Source organism: Equus asinus, chromosome 9, assembly GCF_041296235.1.
Source record: "Equus asinus isolate D_3611 breed Donkey chromosome 9, EquAss-T2T_v2, whole genome shotgun sequence".
NCBI lineage: Eukaryota > Metazoa > Chordata > Mammalia > Perissodactyla > Equidae > Equus > Equus asinus.
In genome coordinates, this window is record NC_091798.1 from 66,731,331 (window position 1) to 66,749,024 (window position 17,694).

General features: G+C 38.1%; 1 protein-coding gene and 1 non-coding gene across 3 annotated transcripts in view; one reads left to right on the plus strand and one right to left on the minus strand.

Moving 5' to 3' along the window:
• EFNA5 (ephrin A5) overlaps nt 1–17,694 on the plus strand; it is a 270,814-nt gene that overhangs the window by 237,026 nt on the left and 16,094 nt on the right. The gene's annotated exons all lie outside the window — the stretch shown is intronic.
• On the minus strand, nt 1,339–1,403 carry LOC123289993 (small nucleolar RNA SNORD77). Its single transcript, XR_006534275.1, has one exon. It is a non-coding gene; the product is annotated as a small nucleolar RNA SNORD77 (small nucleolar RNA).

The window sequence follows — 17,694 nt, forward strand, 5'->3', positions numbered from 1 at the left end:
AATGGAGCTATGATTTAGTTATGATTAAAGGTCAACAGTGATGTATATTTAACCGTTATTTACTTATATATTGAATTAGACAGCAGTCATGTTTTTAACCATATAATATGTCCTGATTTCTAGAAAATAAGACCATTATTTAATTGGTTCCTTTTAAAAATATTATTAAGTTTAGAAAAGTAGATGAGATGAGGTTGAGGCGATCTAGTTCTTGACTCCGTCGCTTATGAGGTGTGTTCATGTGGGCAGGAGGCTTCACTCCGCATCAAGGTTTCCATGTATAAATGAGTTAAAGTGCTAGTTTAATAAATGGCGCTCTTAATATTGATATTTGAAAGGCAATTAGTTACTTTCCTAGTTTCTGTCAAAATTAATGGTAGCTTCTGTGACAAATTTTTATGGGCACTTTAAATTATACATTTGCATGTGTCAAAAATAGTTCCTATCATCAACTACTTTGAAGTACACTGGTGGTCAGAAATAGCTTACTGTCATTTACTCACAAGGGCATTTTTCTCACACTCTTTGCAGAATCAAATATGACCAAAATATATTAAGTCAGTTCACGGTGGTTTATCTAGAATGTTCTACAATGTTGAAGATACAAAAATACCAGTGTGTCACTTAGAGAACCATTCTTTGGGTCACATCCAAGTCTGCAGTGGTCAGTTAAATTCGAACAAAATATTTTCCAGGGCTAACTAGAACACTGCTTTACCATTGGCAGGTTTTATGCACCTGTTTTTTCCCCATAGAGTCTCATACCTGAGAAACATGGAGAAGTGTTCTTTTCCTAAATTGAAGAACTCAGCTATAGTCTAAATGAAATGGGATAAATTATCTTTTTCACAATTATCCATTAAAGGGAGAATTAGAATTAATATTAATCACAGATGTTTCATCAAGTTTTATTATCAACCAGATTGACTGCCAAAGTGCTTTCTGGAAGACATTTCCTCTCCCTCCCCCACCTGCTACTGAGAACAAACTGTTACTATGGATCCTTAGATAAAGATTAATGGTTTTGGCAATTCATTTGAGGAAATCTGTATTTTATTGTACATTCCACTTTAGTTCAAGGTGTCACTGAAAAGCGTGGTTTGTCACTTCCCTGATAAAATTATATAGTGAAGACACTAGATAGTATAAGTCTTTCTACCATCAGAAACAGATTAATCAATAAGAAGCCCAAGGTTGATATCACCCAACCCATATTTTTAAAAATTTTGGCAAGCCTTGTTTATAGATAAAATAAGCAAAATGCCTATCTAATCCTGGTATTTTAGCAGCTCTATTTTTACCCATCGCACTTAAATTACTTGAATATTCTTTTTTTTTTTTTACATTAGATAAATGGTATATCTCTTCATGATTCAATCTGAGCTATATAACCATCACAGTAATATTACTTTTCATTTTTATGTCAGCTCTCTTTCTGGAATAATTCATTACCAACTATGTGACCCTTAGAATAATTAGGAACATTTGATTCTTCCCTATACATTTGTGAAGTACACCAAAGATGAATACAATATTCATTAAGGTTCTCCACTTGTAAACAATATTTGTCAATTCCAGGTATCTTAAAGAAACAAAAAAAAGAAACTTTCTCTGTATTAAAGAAATTGAGTCTTTTAACTAAAGACCTCAGGATAGACAGGAACCAAAGCAATGCTGGGGATCTAGAACATAGAAGCAAGTGGATAATTAGAATTATCTCCTCAAGACCTAGCCATTTCTCAGCTCTAACACTTCTGCATTCTTTGTGTCACTCTACTCAGAATTCAAGTTCCTGGGAGAAGGAATTTGATTGGCATATATGGCTGTCCTTTGGAAAGAATAAAGAGAACCTTGATTGACAATACCACCAAGACTGCATGGAATAAGGAAAGAGGAGTTCTTCCAAGTTTTGGTTGTTGTTGTTTGGTTTTTAGCCTAAGGAAGATGGGCAGTGATGCTGAATAAGCAAAAACAACCACTGGCCAAAACAAGGTTGTATTTCATTGATGAGTAGTAGTGTAGAATATGTGGAATTGTTCAAAACAAAGAGAAAAATCTATGTAATAAATCCTTTAAGTGCAACCAGGACAGAGTATCAATTTAACATTCATATTTCTAGTTTGTTTTACAGTAATATTTTATCTTTGCCTAGTACTTTTTCAGGCTTTACTGTGTCCAACAAATTAAAGAATGTGACTCAGTTAGGGTTTCTCTCACATGTAATTGTTTTTCTCTCTTTTAATGGAGATAATATGAAAAAGCAGACTCCAGGCAAATAATGGAAAACATCATCTTTATCGATTTCCAGGTTTATTTCATTGACATCAACAAAATATAAGAAATGCAGCGAAATCGGTTAAGTCCCATTTCTGCCACTGCCCAACTCTAGTCAGATTTGGAATTAGTCATATAACTGAGTCTATTTCTTAAATGTAAAAATGAGGGGGTTGCACTAGATTGAGGATCCAGGGTAGTTCCAAGAAACAAGAAAATTATTAAGATGTTACAATTTCTGACATCAAATTTAAGTTAAGTTTGGAAAATTCAGGGTTAAATAAAGTGTTTCCCCCTTCCCCCAGTAAGACTTCTTAGGTCCTTAAATGTGATGTCGTGTATTGTAACTCTCTGAAGAGAGTGATACAATACGTACTATTCACTAAACTTAGCAGACTTTGGAATGCTTTTTTCATTGGAGCATCTTGAGGGATCTGGCTTCCATGGGATGAGGTTAGATTATTTATAAAATCCCATTTAGCTTTAAAATATACTCAGTATATACTTCTCCTAGTCATTGTAGGGGAGGAGGACATTTCCTCTCCCCAAATGTGGGTTCGTCTGGCCGGAGAATGAATTAAATTCACATGAGACAGAATAGCAAGAGAAAATTAAACAAAGCTTTATGAGGAACCATGGCCCAGGGCCTTTCTTCCCGAAGGAAGAAAGGGCACCAAAGAAGTGGGGGTGCACATAGTGGTTATATACCCCCAAACAGGGTGTTTCACATGTGATTGAAATGTCCCTCCCACAATAGTCACAAGAGTGCCCTGTCGGCACAGTGCTTGATGGACACAGCAGGTAGTGGTCTGCTATCTGGGTGGGCGTAGCAGGAGGCTAGTCTATCATCTGGAGCTGAGCGGTCACAGGTGAGCGCAGCAATCAGTTCCTAGCCTAAGGAAAGATGCTTAATCCTTAAAGAAATGCCAGAGTTGGGAGGGGGAGGGAAGTCAGTTACAGGAGGTTACCAGACTAGCACAATAAAATGCAGATTTAAGTCCTTGCCTTTGGTATTGATTAAGAGTTTTTGGAGAGAAGGTCATCTCCTTTCTTCTTCCTGGTCCAGAGAGGGAGGCAACTTTTACAGATAGAGATTTACCTTACAAATGTAAATGTGTCCTAAGGAAGGGCAAGTTCCATTCCTCAGAGCCTCGTTTCCTGTCCCAGTTTATCAAAAGCAATCAGCCTCAAATAATCCTGATGCCAAAGAGACATATCTTGGGGTGGCCAATTCCAGGTCCCCACATTATGAAAAGTGGGAAATCCATTTTAATACCATTCATCACCCAGCCCTTTCTATCTAGTCAGCATAATCAGACTTTCTATATAGTTGAACCCACATCCTTGCATCTAATCCTCTTTTTGAAATGAGCAACAAATACAGGCTAGTTGTCTCTTCCTTCAAGGATTCATGTGTTTATAGTGAATTATACTGCTTACATTCCTCTGGCTGTTCCTATGAGAACTGTTTTAAGTTTTAATATAATTTTTGTCACTTTTCTGGAGTCTTATTTTAAATGTAGATCCAAAACATGAAAACAACACTTTAGATAGATCTGATAAATAAGTAGACCAGTAGGACACACATTCAATTTATAGTCCGCTGTGGTTTTGTTTTCCCTGAGACATATCTATGTTTAGTCTGCCATTCTTCTATTCTTTATTGGTTTTACTGAACTTCATCCCAATTTAATGGACCGTTTCGCTAGTTGTCTTTAGGGACTAGTTAACCCCCCCCCCACACAAATAATTTTACTTATGAACTAATTCTCAAATCCATCTCACATTCTTTGATGAAAATATTAAGGAATACCTCAAGAATGACTATTCTGGAGGCTACAGGAAGACAAGCACTCACTAATATGCCTTCAAAGTTGGTCCTGAGCATTGACAATCTTATTTTTGCAATCAATAACTAGCCAGTTTTGCACTCCACAGTACTACGCAATAGTCTTTTCAGTGGATATCTCATTGTTCTACATAAAGCCATCAAGCCACCTGCATAGCTGCTCCTGAGCATTGTCTCCACTGCACCCTCATGAATCCTTGGCTCACGCACAGGCCTGTGTGGAAAGCACCCTTAGTGCTTTGAATTGTTAGGTTCTGACTACTGGGCCCAAATGGTCCTCAAAGCCTTGACATCTTTGGATGCTACCCTAGGATGAAGCTCTACAGGGGCTCCTTGCACTGGTAATCCAAAAATGAATGATGAGGCATAGTCCTTACCCCTGTGATTCAATTCCTAGGGCGAACATGACCTGGGTATTCAGTAAATGGTTTTTAACTGCCTTGTGCTGGTACTCCCTTCAGATTAGCAAGTGGATCCAGATTGCCCAAAGGCCCTAATTGAATCTGCCCCTTGGAGGCTTTTAATGTCTTTGTGCCCAGGTTAGATGTAGAATTTAGCACCTTGGACTAGGTCCTTTGGTTCAAAGGACCCATCTGATACAGAGCCTCCAACCTCTATCTGTCAAACCCCTTGCTTCTTCCTTCAGAACAATAGTGTCAGTTTCAAATTTTGTATCTTACTCTCTCAAATGTAAGGTCCTGAGGGCATGCACTGTGTATCTCTTCTTTCTTACTGTATAGATAGTGGCACAATGAAGGGAAAGGGAGATGGATACAGTATGGAACAGCTACCTGTGTGAAAGTCCGTGGGATTCCACGAGCCCTCCAAGGCACAGACAGTGAGGATTCCTCCTCTCTGGAATTTTTGATCTGTGTAGACTTAGGGAAAATGACAAGGCAGACACTGCTAAATATTTTTAAAACTCTGCCTTCTGTTCTAGAGGAAGTTCTTAACTGAAATGGGGTAGAAAGAAATAATTGATGTTGATTTTGTCCCCTGGAGGAAATCTAAACAGGTCTATATCATTTTAAACAAGCATGACACATGAAAATTAGGATTTTACAAAAGATAAGTTGCAGAGTGATCATTCCATTTAGGGAAATGGAATTCTTTTCAATAGCTCTAGAGCATTTTAAAAATGATTTGATTTCTAAAAATCTACATTTTTACAATTTACATTTACTTTTCAGGATCAAAATGGTTGCAAGGAGCAAAAGTAGTTGAAATTTTTGAAAAGATAACTCTAGATGAGTGGGAAGAACATTTCTTTGAGGGCGGGGTGAAATTCTTAATACCCAAGAATCAAGATAAAATTTTAGAAACATCTTCCTTAGCAAGATGGCGGCGGCAGGGGGCTGGGGGGAAAGGGGTATGTGTGTGTTGTATTGCTGAGGGCGGGTTGTGGCAGCAGGTCTGGCCTTGCTGAAGTTGCACACATATAATCCAGTGTTATACTGTGCAGAGATTGGGGGCTGGTAGCTACTTATGAGAAATAACAGTTCTATAACTTCATTAGTTTTTTAAATTAGTGTCACAGACAGCTCCCACTTTTCACCACTGTGCTTTCTGGAAATAGAATCATAAAGCAGATAGTTGTAAAGTGCCTCCCATTTTCCTCCAGGAGTAATATCTTAATTGAGACTGTGTCTCTGACTATATATTTGAGAAAAAATAAATCATAACTATGACCAACCCTATGTCAGAGGCAAAGATGCAGTAGCCATAAGCTTCCACAGTTATTTAACATAGTAAAATTATACTCTTTTCTATAAAAGGGACATAAATGTATTATACACATTGATTTTACATGCACTCTAAAGAATATGTTCAGCAAATAAAAAGTTCAACTAAACTATTTCATAAATTTTAACAGAACTAGCTATACCATAAATTCATTAAATATTTAATTCCTAATAATTTGGTTCTTTGTATTTAAGAGGAGCGTTGGGGATGATTTCTTTGCCCTAGTTCTGTCCGAGATAGTTTGAGGGAACACTTCTCTTTTTTTTGATAAACATCGCTGGGCCGGATCAGCCTGTTCAGTATCCTTCTCCTGAGTAAGATGAACTTTGGCAGGTTATGTGGCCTCTCTGACATGCTGAAGCTCAGTTTCTTAAACATGTAAAATGAGGAGACTGAACTAGATGGTCCTGAAGGTTCACGACCTTGAGTTTTGTGATTCAGTGATTTAAGCTTGAAGATTGGTGTAAGGATGCAAAAATGCTCAGTGTTTAGCTATTGATTATGATGGTGATGAGATTCGCCTCCAGGTCTGTCACCCCCTTATGCATTTTCAGGCCCATCAGGGCTCCTGCTGCTGAGCATTATGCCAAATAAAGGCCACCAGCAAAAACGTGCCCTCCTTCTTGGCCTTGATACTTGGCTGGTATTTTGCCATCATCTGCCCTCACCCTTCACAGGAATGCCTTGAAAACAACCACCAGGTTATGAGTAGAAGCTCTTTCAAAAGTACTTTAAAATCATTTTGTTTTATACAGATGTGTTTTAGTGCATCCTAATTCAATGTGGGGGTAAAAACCCACTCTATCTTGAAAAATAAGTCATTTATTCACATTTATAGCAGGCTTAAGGACCTACTTACATTGCAGGAAACTCACATGCCTGCTCAGTTATTGGCTTTTTTATTTTACTTTTTCTACTCCAAGCTTGTGATTTTGTGGGCATTTATGGTAGATCAGTGAGCAAACAAGCATTTTCTGGTGGTGACCTTGTCCTTCATTCATTTGTCTTTCCTTCCTTCATTCAACAGCTATTTATTGAATGTGTACCACTGGCCAGATAGGATTTTAGACTCTGTGAATACAGTGGAGAAAATAATAGGCAAAACCTCTGCTTTAATAGAACCTACACTCTACTGGGAAGTGGGGGGTGGGGGATAAACAAGCAACTAAATAAATATGAAATATGTCAGGTAGTTGGTAAATACCATGATGATGAAATAAAACAGTAAGAAGAATAGAGAATATAAAGGTAGGGAAATTGCTATTTTACATATAATATAATATATTAAATATATATATAAATATATTTAAATATATATTTTATAGGGCAATTATCTATATAATTTTGTATAATATAGGGTGATCTATATAATTACATAGCGTGAGAGAGAGAGAGAGTGTGTGTGTGTGTGTGTGAGAGAGAGAGAGAGATCAGGAAAGGACTTTCTAATAGTTAACACTTGAGGAGGGGCCTAAAGGAAACGAGGAAGTAAGCCATGTGTCTATCTGGCAAAAGGATTTTCCAGGCAGAGGGACAGAGAAACGCTAAGGGCCTGAGGAGAGTTGCATGCCCACAGGCTGGAGCAGGATGAACGGGAGGAGAGCTCTGTAAATGCATGTGTGTGATGGATTAGGGGGTGGGATCATGGTGGACCATGTAAGGATTCAGGATTTCACTTTGAGTGAGGTGGGAGTCCTTGCAGGGTTTTGAGTGCAGGAGTAATGTGCTCTAACTTAGGTTCTACCAGGATCACTCTTGACTCTTGTCCCTTTGTCCAGAGTGGATCAGAATCCTTAGTTTCCCTGGCTGGATGGGATCCTTTGGATTCAGTCTATTAAGGAGAAGAATGTTTGGAAATAGATGGTGCAGAAAAATGTTACATATGCTGTTGAGTAGAACATTCATGGATCAAATACCTACATTGCAAGAGAAAAAGAAAAAGTAGAAAGACACAGTCACCCATGGTCCACCTTATTAATGAACCCATATCTTTATTGAATTTAGGGTAAAAAATAGTGAATCTGCTGCATCTGTTATTTTCTGAGGCATCAGGAAAGGCCGTTGTCTATATGTAAATAGGCAAGTGGCTTGGGCTCAGCAGGCCCCTCCTCCAGACAGAGCCCTCTCAGTTGGGTTTTGGATAAAAGGAGTTTCTGCTTTACATGTTAATTTTGGTTCCTATGCCACAACTTTGTCAGCTAATTTACTTCTCCTCAAGGCCAAAGCTAAGGCACCACAGGGGTGGGAGCAGGCAAGAGCTGCCCAAATCCCAGGGGATGCCATGAGGTCAGAGACAGCAATGCCAGGCTGAGAAATTGCTCCTTTCACGGAGGAGTATATACTAATGACGCTGCCAACTTTCCCGGTTTTCTTTCTGGAACTTTGGGTTACTGTGTATTGTTTCATATTTCCTCCTACAGGGGTACATACGGGTACTTAGGAGTACATCAGTTTCAGTAATATGATATTAAAAGGCTTTTTCTTGACATGCACCTGATTAGGAAATATGCAGAGGGCATGTCTCTGCAGGCAAAACCTCCACTCGGTTTTCTTCCAGAAATCTACTGCAAATGTTTAAGATTGCACAGTCACATTCTACCAAGTTTTAACCTACCCCCAGACTTTTTTGGAAGAACTTTTAAGAGCTTCTGGGAAATTATGAAACAAATATTTGAAGTAGGGTAGTCATGAAGAAAAATATGATTTATGCTCTAAACTGAGGTTGTATAGTTTTGGCATCAGAAAGACTTGGATTTGAGTATCCGTTCTGCTATTCGCTAGCTACGTCTGTCATTGGCTAACTACTTGTCCCTGTAAGCCTCAGTTTCCTCGTCTCTGAAATGAGGATAATACCTGTCTTGCAGAACTGTTCTGAAGATTAAATTTAATAAACCTGGCACAGTGCCTGGTGCATAGAAATAGTAGATAAATGGCAGCTATTATAATAATAATATTCTTATGCATCCTGAAATGAAGTTCCCTCCCACCAAGCTCTATATCAATTAAGAAACAATTTCATGTTTCTAATTTGTATTTGGTCAAGTTAAACAGAGAAAAAGAAACATTATGGAGAAATAATATTCTAGAGTAATTGGTGCCAAAAGAATCTTAAAATAAAAATATAGGTCTTGTTATTAATCCCTTAAAACAATCATTTGTAACCATTCTGCGACAGATTTATTGACTACAGCATTCATTTAGAAATGCTAAACTAATGAGAACTTGGCCATTAGTTGTGATAATGGTCTATCATTTCAAGCTTGAACCATGTGTACTTATTTGGCCTCATTTCAAAATAGTAAATTATTTCAAACTCATTTCATTTCTTGAAAATGCCCTTATGATTTAGGTCATGCTTTGGAATATATGAGTAGTGGTCCTGTAATCCATCATCCAAAATAAACTATATGATTCTGGGCTATTTTAAGATTGAGAAACTTCAAACATATTTTCAGAAATTGCATGAAGGGGTTGCAGAGGCTTCTCAAGCCTCTAATTTATCTTTTCATGCCTATGTTTGATTGTTATTCCATATTAAGGTTTATTTTCCTTTTAAAATAGCTCTGCACAAAGAGAATATACTGCTAAATAGTACTGCAAGGGAATGTTTACAGATGCAAATGACTTCTATTTAAGGAGCTCATGATTAAAACGAAAGAATGTGGCACTAGAAAGCATGTGAATAACCTTTGAAAAATCTCACAATAGAACTGAATATGGGATATTTATAATCTAGGATTACAGCTATAACGGTATGTGTGAATATGTATATTAAATATGCTGCAAAGGGCCTCAAATTGAAACTTGTTAGTCTAATTTTACTTTAATTTTGATAAACCAACTGTTTTATTCTGGAGAAACTGTAATATGGAATGATCTAGAAGGCCAGTACGCTAGAAGGAAATAGTGTTACATTTGCCTGCAACAAGTGAGCCAGTTTCCACAATTCCGTCCTTCTGATAAAGACAAGATATTTTTCTGATATTTCTGCACTGGGCCATTTTAATCTCTAATAGATGCTTTGAGGCTCAAAGTATATTTCATTATTTCATTTTTTTATTGCTCACAGAGCAGGCTGCTAATAAAGTCAGAAGAAAGCTATGATCATTGGCAGACATATTTTTTTTCAATCTATTTGTACCCAGAGAAGATCTGCTCTTTGGTTTCTTGTCTTCAAGACTAACCTTCTGGGGTCACGCAAGAGATCAGGACACGTCCTGTGTCTCATTTTGGTGGAAATCATGTCTTTTGCTCTTGGGTGCAGTAGGCAGTCCCGGCTCCTGCCCCGAGTATGAGTTCTGGAGAATGGCTTGGTTCAGGCCCTGGCTGTACAGGAGAACTAATGAACATGTCATGCGCGTCTCGAGTTTTCCAGTCTCTGGCACAGCTGTGGCACTTTCCCCCCCTGCTGCGAGGCACAGCACGCTGGCCATTTGTTGGCAAGTTCATATTTCACACTGCAGGGAATTGAAATGATTGAACAGACAGAAGAAGAGTTTTATTTGCAGTAGCCTACGTATCCCCAGACTCTGATTTGGCATAAAACATCTGCTTCATGATCTGCTTCAAGGCCAGTTCCTTTCCTCCAACAAAGGTTACGACTTCAGGCAAGCTGTGCTTCCACTGGCAGGAGGAAATTTGCCCGGAGACTTGATTTAGTCAGAATCAAAGCATGCTGCCACAGAATTTCTTTTTTCAATTATCTCCGAAGAGGCAGCCAGACTTTAAATGTATCAGTATAATAAATGCAATGAAATAAGGCAGACACTCCTTTCCCCTGTTGCTCTCACGGGGAGGTGCATATACAGTGTGCATCCACACCCAGAAGCCGGAGAGACTTACCTAGCTGTCGACACACATATCTTGGCAACGGCACATCGCGGGTATGGCCTTTGGATGTGTTTCGCCCTATCAACTTGATAAATAAGTGCATGCATTGGTTTTACCTGGAGTGTTTACATCTTTTAGATTATAAAAGCAAATTGGCATGATGCTGAGTGTAATTATTACTATTTTTCATAGTGAGGAAGCATCATACAGCCTTTATTTTGTGGTTTGGTCCTAATTACTAATTATATTTACCCGCATGATTTTGTCATGCACAGTCATATTTTTTGTACAAGACAGCCCTCACTAGCCTTACAGACATATATACAAAATTAAATTCTGGCATTTTATTATGCTAGAGCAATTAGATGCCATCCTCGTAATGAGAAACATGACATCTTCATCGCTCTCCGCTATATTTTCGTGTTGTTTTAATGCAGACATTTACCAGAATTGAATACAGTCTTCCTCCTACACACACACACACACACACACACACACACACACACACACACCCTTAATTGAATATCTGCATATCTCCAAGGAGTCCTCTGGGTGAAACCATGTATTCATCTTCTTTAGTTCTTAGGCCACTTTGGTTTAAGAGTAAGAACTGTTGCTTTTATGAAGTGCCTTTTTCTATAAAGTCAAAACCTCACAGCAGTGCACAGAAAGCCAATGGTATAAAGGAGCTAAGTAGAGTCTTTAATAGAGAGAGCTGGGTTGTAAGTGTTTTTGTTCCTACGGAGCAGATAGATTTGGCTCCATCTGTTCCATATTCATAACAAAGGAGCGCACTTACAGGAGGGCCAACTTCCCCGGAGCCGCCTGGTAATGATCTTTTCACCAGAATGAAAGCATCTGAGCCCAGTGGCTTGGCCCTGCGAAAAGCAGCTAGCAGGATTGCCCTTCAGAACCCGGATTTCCTTGTAACTGAGGTTGACATAAATTTTCCCAATATATAGAATGAAAAAAATCGACTGATTTCTCATCTCCCTGCCGCACTGTGTAGTTGGGAAGTTCAAAATGTATAAATTTTACCGCCTCCTACAACCGCAAAAGATTTGTAATTAGATAGTTTGGGGGGAAGTTTGCACTTGAAGTAGCTAAAGGTATCACAGAGAAAGGCTGTTCTTCAAACTTTTAAGTTGTTTCTATTCAGCCTTTTTAATCTTTTTAAAACTGGGGTTAATGAATAGAAATATGAGTTACACCAAATAAGGAAAAACCCCTGTTGAGTTTTGTAATTAGCAAACTTAAAGCTAATTTCAACTGAGACCTCTTAGATTAAAAAGAGAAGTTGACCCAAGAGTGTGTACTTTTTCTTCCACTAAGCAGAAAAAAAATAGAATGAACTTTTTCCCCAAAATGCCAAGCTGTACAAAAAAACTTCCTATTTATATGACATGTAGAGTCAGCATCAAAATGTAAATAGTTCCTTAGAACTTTAAATAGCACATTGGTATTAGTATCATGGCTAGTGGATAGAATGCTTTCATTTATATGCTAGCTTCACAAAGTTCTTAAGAAATAGGAACATATTTTGAAGTATAGTTATCCTTTTCTCCATTCTGTCGACTTTTAAAGTACTAGAAACTCCTGAAAAATACATCATTGGTTTATTTAATGTACTTCATGTTAAAGTTATAAATGTAATTTATCAACCTTTTATTATCCATCTTGGTATCATCTGTGCATTATTTGCTTGCTAAACTAAGGTTTCTAGCAAGTCAAATAGTAAACAAATCTCTCAAAAAGTTTGCTGCAGCAATAAAATGGGCAAAGTTTTCATCTAGCTATAAGATTGCTCTGCATTTTAGAAAGAGGAAATATAAAAGTAATATTTGTAGAGAGTGAAAAACATAGCCGATCAATCTATGAAGATCTCAGGTTCTTAGAATATCTTGGCCTCTTGGGTTATTTTTTGTAATATATGGACCAAAATGCTTCTGGCTTATTCAGTTTTTACTTCATTCATTTACTCATTCCTTCAAAAATATTTTTTGTGTGCCTACTTTGTACCAAGCACTATGCTAGGTTTTAGAAACACCGTGGAGAATTAAAAAAAAATGGTTCCTGCTTCTGAAGCTTACAGTTTAATTGGGAACTAGACAATAAACTAGGAAACAAACAAATTTCTAACTGCCAGTTATACTAGGACCTATAAAAGGGGCTAGATGAGGTGACAGAGAAACATGGAGAGTAGAGGATGACAGCTTTCAATCGGGTGATCATGGAAGGCCTCTCTCAGGAGGCAGCATTTGAGCCGTGACCTGAAAGGAAGTATCAGTATGAATTTTTGGTGCACAGAGGATAGTTTTTGTTCATAAGAAAGATTATTTAAAGGGTTAGTTTGGATTTAAAATTTTATATTTGACTTATTAAAGTAACACATTAAAAAATAATTCTTTAAAATTTCAAATTTAGCCTATTCAAATTAGTTTATACATCTTATTATTCTCTATATAAGACTAGTAAATTTAAATATTTGGCTCCATTTACCTGGTTAATTAAACTTCTTTAACCATTAAAGATTTAATACATTCTCTTTCCATTTTAGGTACTTAAACTGTTGGACTCTAAAACCTTCCCAAGTACTTAAATAATTCTTATCATCATAATAAACTTAAAAATACGATGAAGTTTTAGTTCTCTTAAATGTTTTTAAACTGTATGTAAAACTAAGATTTCACTTAGTCACAAATCTAAATCTAAATCTAAATCAGTTGTTCATGACATATTTTAAATTGGAATTACATATCCAATCTGTTACTCTAAATGGCCAAAGTTTTCCTACAATTTAAAAATATTAAAGTACCAGCTTCTCAGATGCTTTCTTAACCCCCCAAATACTAGCTTTATGGTTTTTGATTGTCTTAAAAATGCCTATATGTACTTAGGTTTTCAACTCAGCTGTGGCTAAAGGGCAGTTAGATCCCTGAACACAATTTTGGGGTTAGGTTCTCATTTAATGTTGGAGGTACCTTAACTTGCCAAGCCTTCTTAATGACTTGAGGATTTCAGCCAAGATGGCTTCCCTCTTACCTCTGATCATGATGGCCCGTGTCACTTTTCTATCCCTACTTAAAGAAGCTCGTGGTCACCCGCATTCCACCATCACCTTGACTTTATCCTCCTGTTTACTGGAGGAGCCTGCTCATCATACACAGGCTGATCATTTGAAGTGATTCTGCATATCTTTGGCTCTAAAGATGTCCACATTCCTTTCATTTACTTCTTATCTCTTGGACCACACACTCACAGATAGGAAAATCAAACCTGCTTGAATTTTGTATGCGTCTCCGGGCTTTGGCTATTAGGTCACAGTTTCTGAGGTCATTCCATAAGAAGGAGCCAGCAGAGAGAGGAGAGGAGTCTTCCAGAAAAGGGGATTTTTTTTTTTCTTTTTTAATTTCCTTGACTCTTCTCTTCATATTTCTTTTTTATTCTAATCCTGAGTCTTCATTCATGTTTGGTCTACAAATCACTTTGAGGCTACACAGATTTTGTTACCTTTAGCCTCCTTCTTCAAATCTTTATTGAACATATGTTATGAACAGAAAAGCAGTGGACTCCCCAGAACTGAGAACCCAGCACGTCTCCTGCCCGCAGAGAATTCACGACTCTAGTAGAGATGTGATGTAACAGCCAGCACTGAGACCAAACAGAATGGGGTACGTGCTATTAAGGGGATAGGAACAGGTCTATGTAAGGACCCAGAAGAGGATTTTTGTGTTGGAGAAATGGGGAAATATCTCAAGTGTCCAGGGGGAGCTGGATTTTGAGAGGTCACGCAAAGGAAAGGTCACACAAGAAAAGGAAGATGAGGAGGTTCTGGGAGGAGATGATGTTTAGCTATTAATGTGGATTAAAGGAAGGAAAAGAGCGGGAGAGAGAAAGAAATCAAAGTTGGGGCAGATTATGAGACACTCTGGCTGCTGTTCTACAGGGTGATGCCCTGCAATGCACAGCTGTTAACTTTACTGGAAATGGTCCTACTCAGAGACAACCAGGGCAAACTAGAATTTAGTCCCTATCATTAGCTTTGATTTTATGAGATCTTTCAACATAAAACTTCATGAAGGAAAGCATTTTGGGTGTGAAACAAAATGTACAATCCTGGTACCTGAATGACTCCCTCCTTGGTAGAACTTAGCCTTCTAAAGAGAGAACATTAATTTGTTCAGGCCTCTAGGGTCCCATTAGGGCTCTGCTGCCCAAATGAATGGCTTCTCCTGCCCAGATACTTATCTTACCACCATAAATGGCAGACACTGGATAGCAGGTGGCCCACTGACTTAGAAAAACAACCAAAGAAATAATTGATTTGTATAAATAGATATTTACCCAAATATGATGCAAAAGAATACTGAAGACACGAATAGGAACCATTAGCAGCGGCATAATATCCATGGACTGGTATGGGTATGGAGCAGTGTTTGCATCCACCTCTGTGCTGGTTTTATTTGCTGCCATTGCTGTGGAACAGTGTTTACAGCTGCAAAGGCAGTCTCAATGCCCAGCCTGGTTGCTTTTCTGCAGGATTTATGTCCTCGTCTTTGGTAAGTGTCCCTTTAATATAAGAGCATGCTCACACTCTTAAAATGGATTGAAAAAAGAACTCACAGAATCTTAGCATGGTTTCCAAAAGGAATAAGGTCTTTCAGTGCCCCTTCTAATTTTCTAAACTCTCACCCCAGCTTCAGTGCACATCTGCACATAAACTCCTTCACCCTGAACCCCCCACGCCCACCCCAAAACTATGGTAGAATCCAGTTTTTCTAATTTAGGCTAGAAATAAAGTGTCAGTTTGTCCCCCATGTTTTCCGTAGGACTCATAAATAACTTTTTATCACGACTATCTATAACCTGACCCCTCCCCCTCCTATAAATTCGTACTCAGACCTAGAGACTGCTTCCTTAGGGACACTGCATTGCAGAGGGAGCAATGCATACAGAGCTGATGGTGTCAATCTGTGGAGGAGTGAAATGATATTCTAGATCTATAGGGGCCTGTTACCTGGGTGTCCAGGTGCAATATAAAAGATTACAGCTCCTCTCCAGTAGGTCATACTTAAATTTTCTTCCAGAGGGAAAGGCTCACAGGGAAACCGAGGCCTAGCTGGGCTAAATAGCTGACTGAAAAGCACAGAATAAGTCAGAATGGGTGAACCAGGGAGAAAATTCAGACCATCATCATGCATGCGCTCAAACCACTAAACCATCTCCCTTCCAAGGCCCCTCACCAAAGAGGATAGGGATGAAGGTGGCTGTGAAACGTTCAAGGAAATATTAACTTTTTTCTAGGAGTTCTTTGAATTGTATTAACGTGATGATTATTAATAATTTACTGTCATGCTACGTTAGTGCTATATGATAACAACATTGTTTCTGTTTAGACGGTACAAATGAGTAATGGGATTTGTGGCTTTTGTTGCTTACAAGTTAACTGTCACCCCAATAGCGTATCACAGAGGTGCTACAAGGAGCCTGTGGAGAAGAAGTAATGGAAATAGTTCCTCTCTGGGATTCTAGGAATTCTGCCTTTTGTCTGAGTTTTTCTTTTGGTGGTTATTACCTTGACTATGTGGCTTCTGGCTGAAGAAGAGTTTTTGTAAGTGAATTGTTCTGCTCATCTGTTTTTCTTTGTCAAATTATACCTATCTGGTATAGCACGTGAAATTCACCAAAATCACCACAAACAAGAGAAAGAATTATCTGACCTTAACGGCATGGGACAGTCATTTCAGTAATGTGGCCTCAGGCAAGCCCAGGTCTCAGAAAATAGTTACAACTCTAGTTTATAATAGGAAACTTATTTTTTCCTAACTGTTCGAAGATGTTCAGTGACTTTTTAAAAAAAATAGTAGAATATCCAATAAAGAAGTTAATTATATTTCCTCATGTTTAGGGTTTTGTTAACAATTAAAATGATATCTAAATGTTATCTTGCTTTCCGTGACTATGTGGACTGGATTTCTCCAGTCACGTCATAGAAGAAGGAGATAAAGTCTAGATTTAGAACCTGAGATTTAAGCTGACTAAATTTTCCTTAAAAAGAATTAGAAATGCTTCTTATAGAGGAGATTTTAAAAGCATTCTCTGAAAGCCAGGTTATTTTTTTTGGTCATGCCTTAATATCAAAGATATCAAAGTATATGGGACATAACATACTCTTCTTCAGTAAGCAGTGGAAACAAGTTTGTTGTCACTGAGCTTTAAAAAGCAAGTAAGTTTGCCCATACTTCAAATAAATGTATACAAAAGCATGATAATGTCCTATTTGTTTATTCCTAGAAATCAGTGGAAAGAAACTTGTCCTCAGCCATTCATTTGAGGTTGCTAAGAAAAAGTCATTGATCTACTGAGGCTCAGCTGCTGGAATTTAAATAATACTTGTTAGTATTTGCAGTGAGAACTTTGCCTGAGGGGGTAGAGAGATGGGGCAAGGGGGAGCAATGGGTGTGATGGGCGGCACCTCCTATTTTCTCTTTTGTCTGAGGCTACACAGCTGGAACTTATTTTTACTTCCCTCGCTCTGAACTTGACTCTAATTATTTGTCCCTGTTATAGTTCCCTGGTGTTGAAACCAAGTTTTAGCTTGTGGAGTACGTTGTTGTACGCTTATTATAAGGTGGGAAACACACCCCTCTTCCTTTTCTAGTTTTTTTTTAAAGAAACACCCCCAGAGCCCTATCAAAGTCTGTAATATTCACATGGTATTTTAAATTTCTGCACAGCTTCCACCTTTACTTAGTAACCTTGTTTCCAGGTTTTACATCTGGGGCTTTGACCTTAACGTGCCAGTAATTTATATCTTGAGACTCTGAAATGTGTGGCAAGTGTGTGGCAAGTGTAGCCAGCTCCTGTGGTTGCTCTTAGGATGTAAGCTTGATAAACCCCGGGGTCAAGAGCACACTATTAAAACATGCGACTTTTAAATCTCAAAAGGTAGAATGGTGAGATGTATTCCATCATAACTGGTGGTTTTGTTATTAATA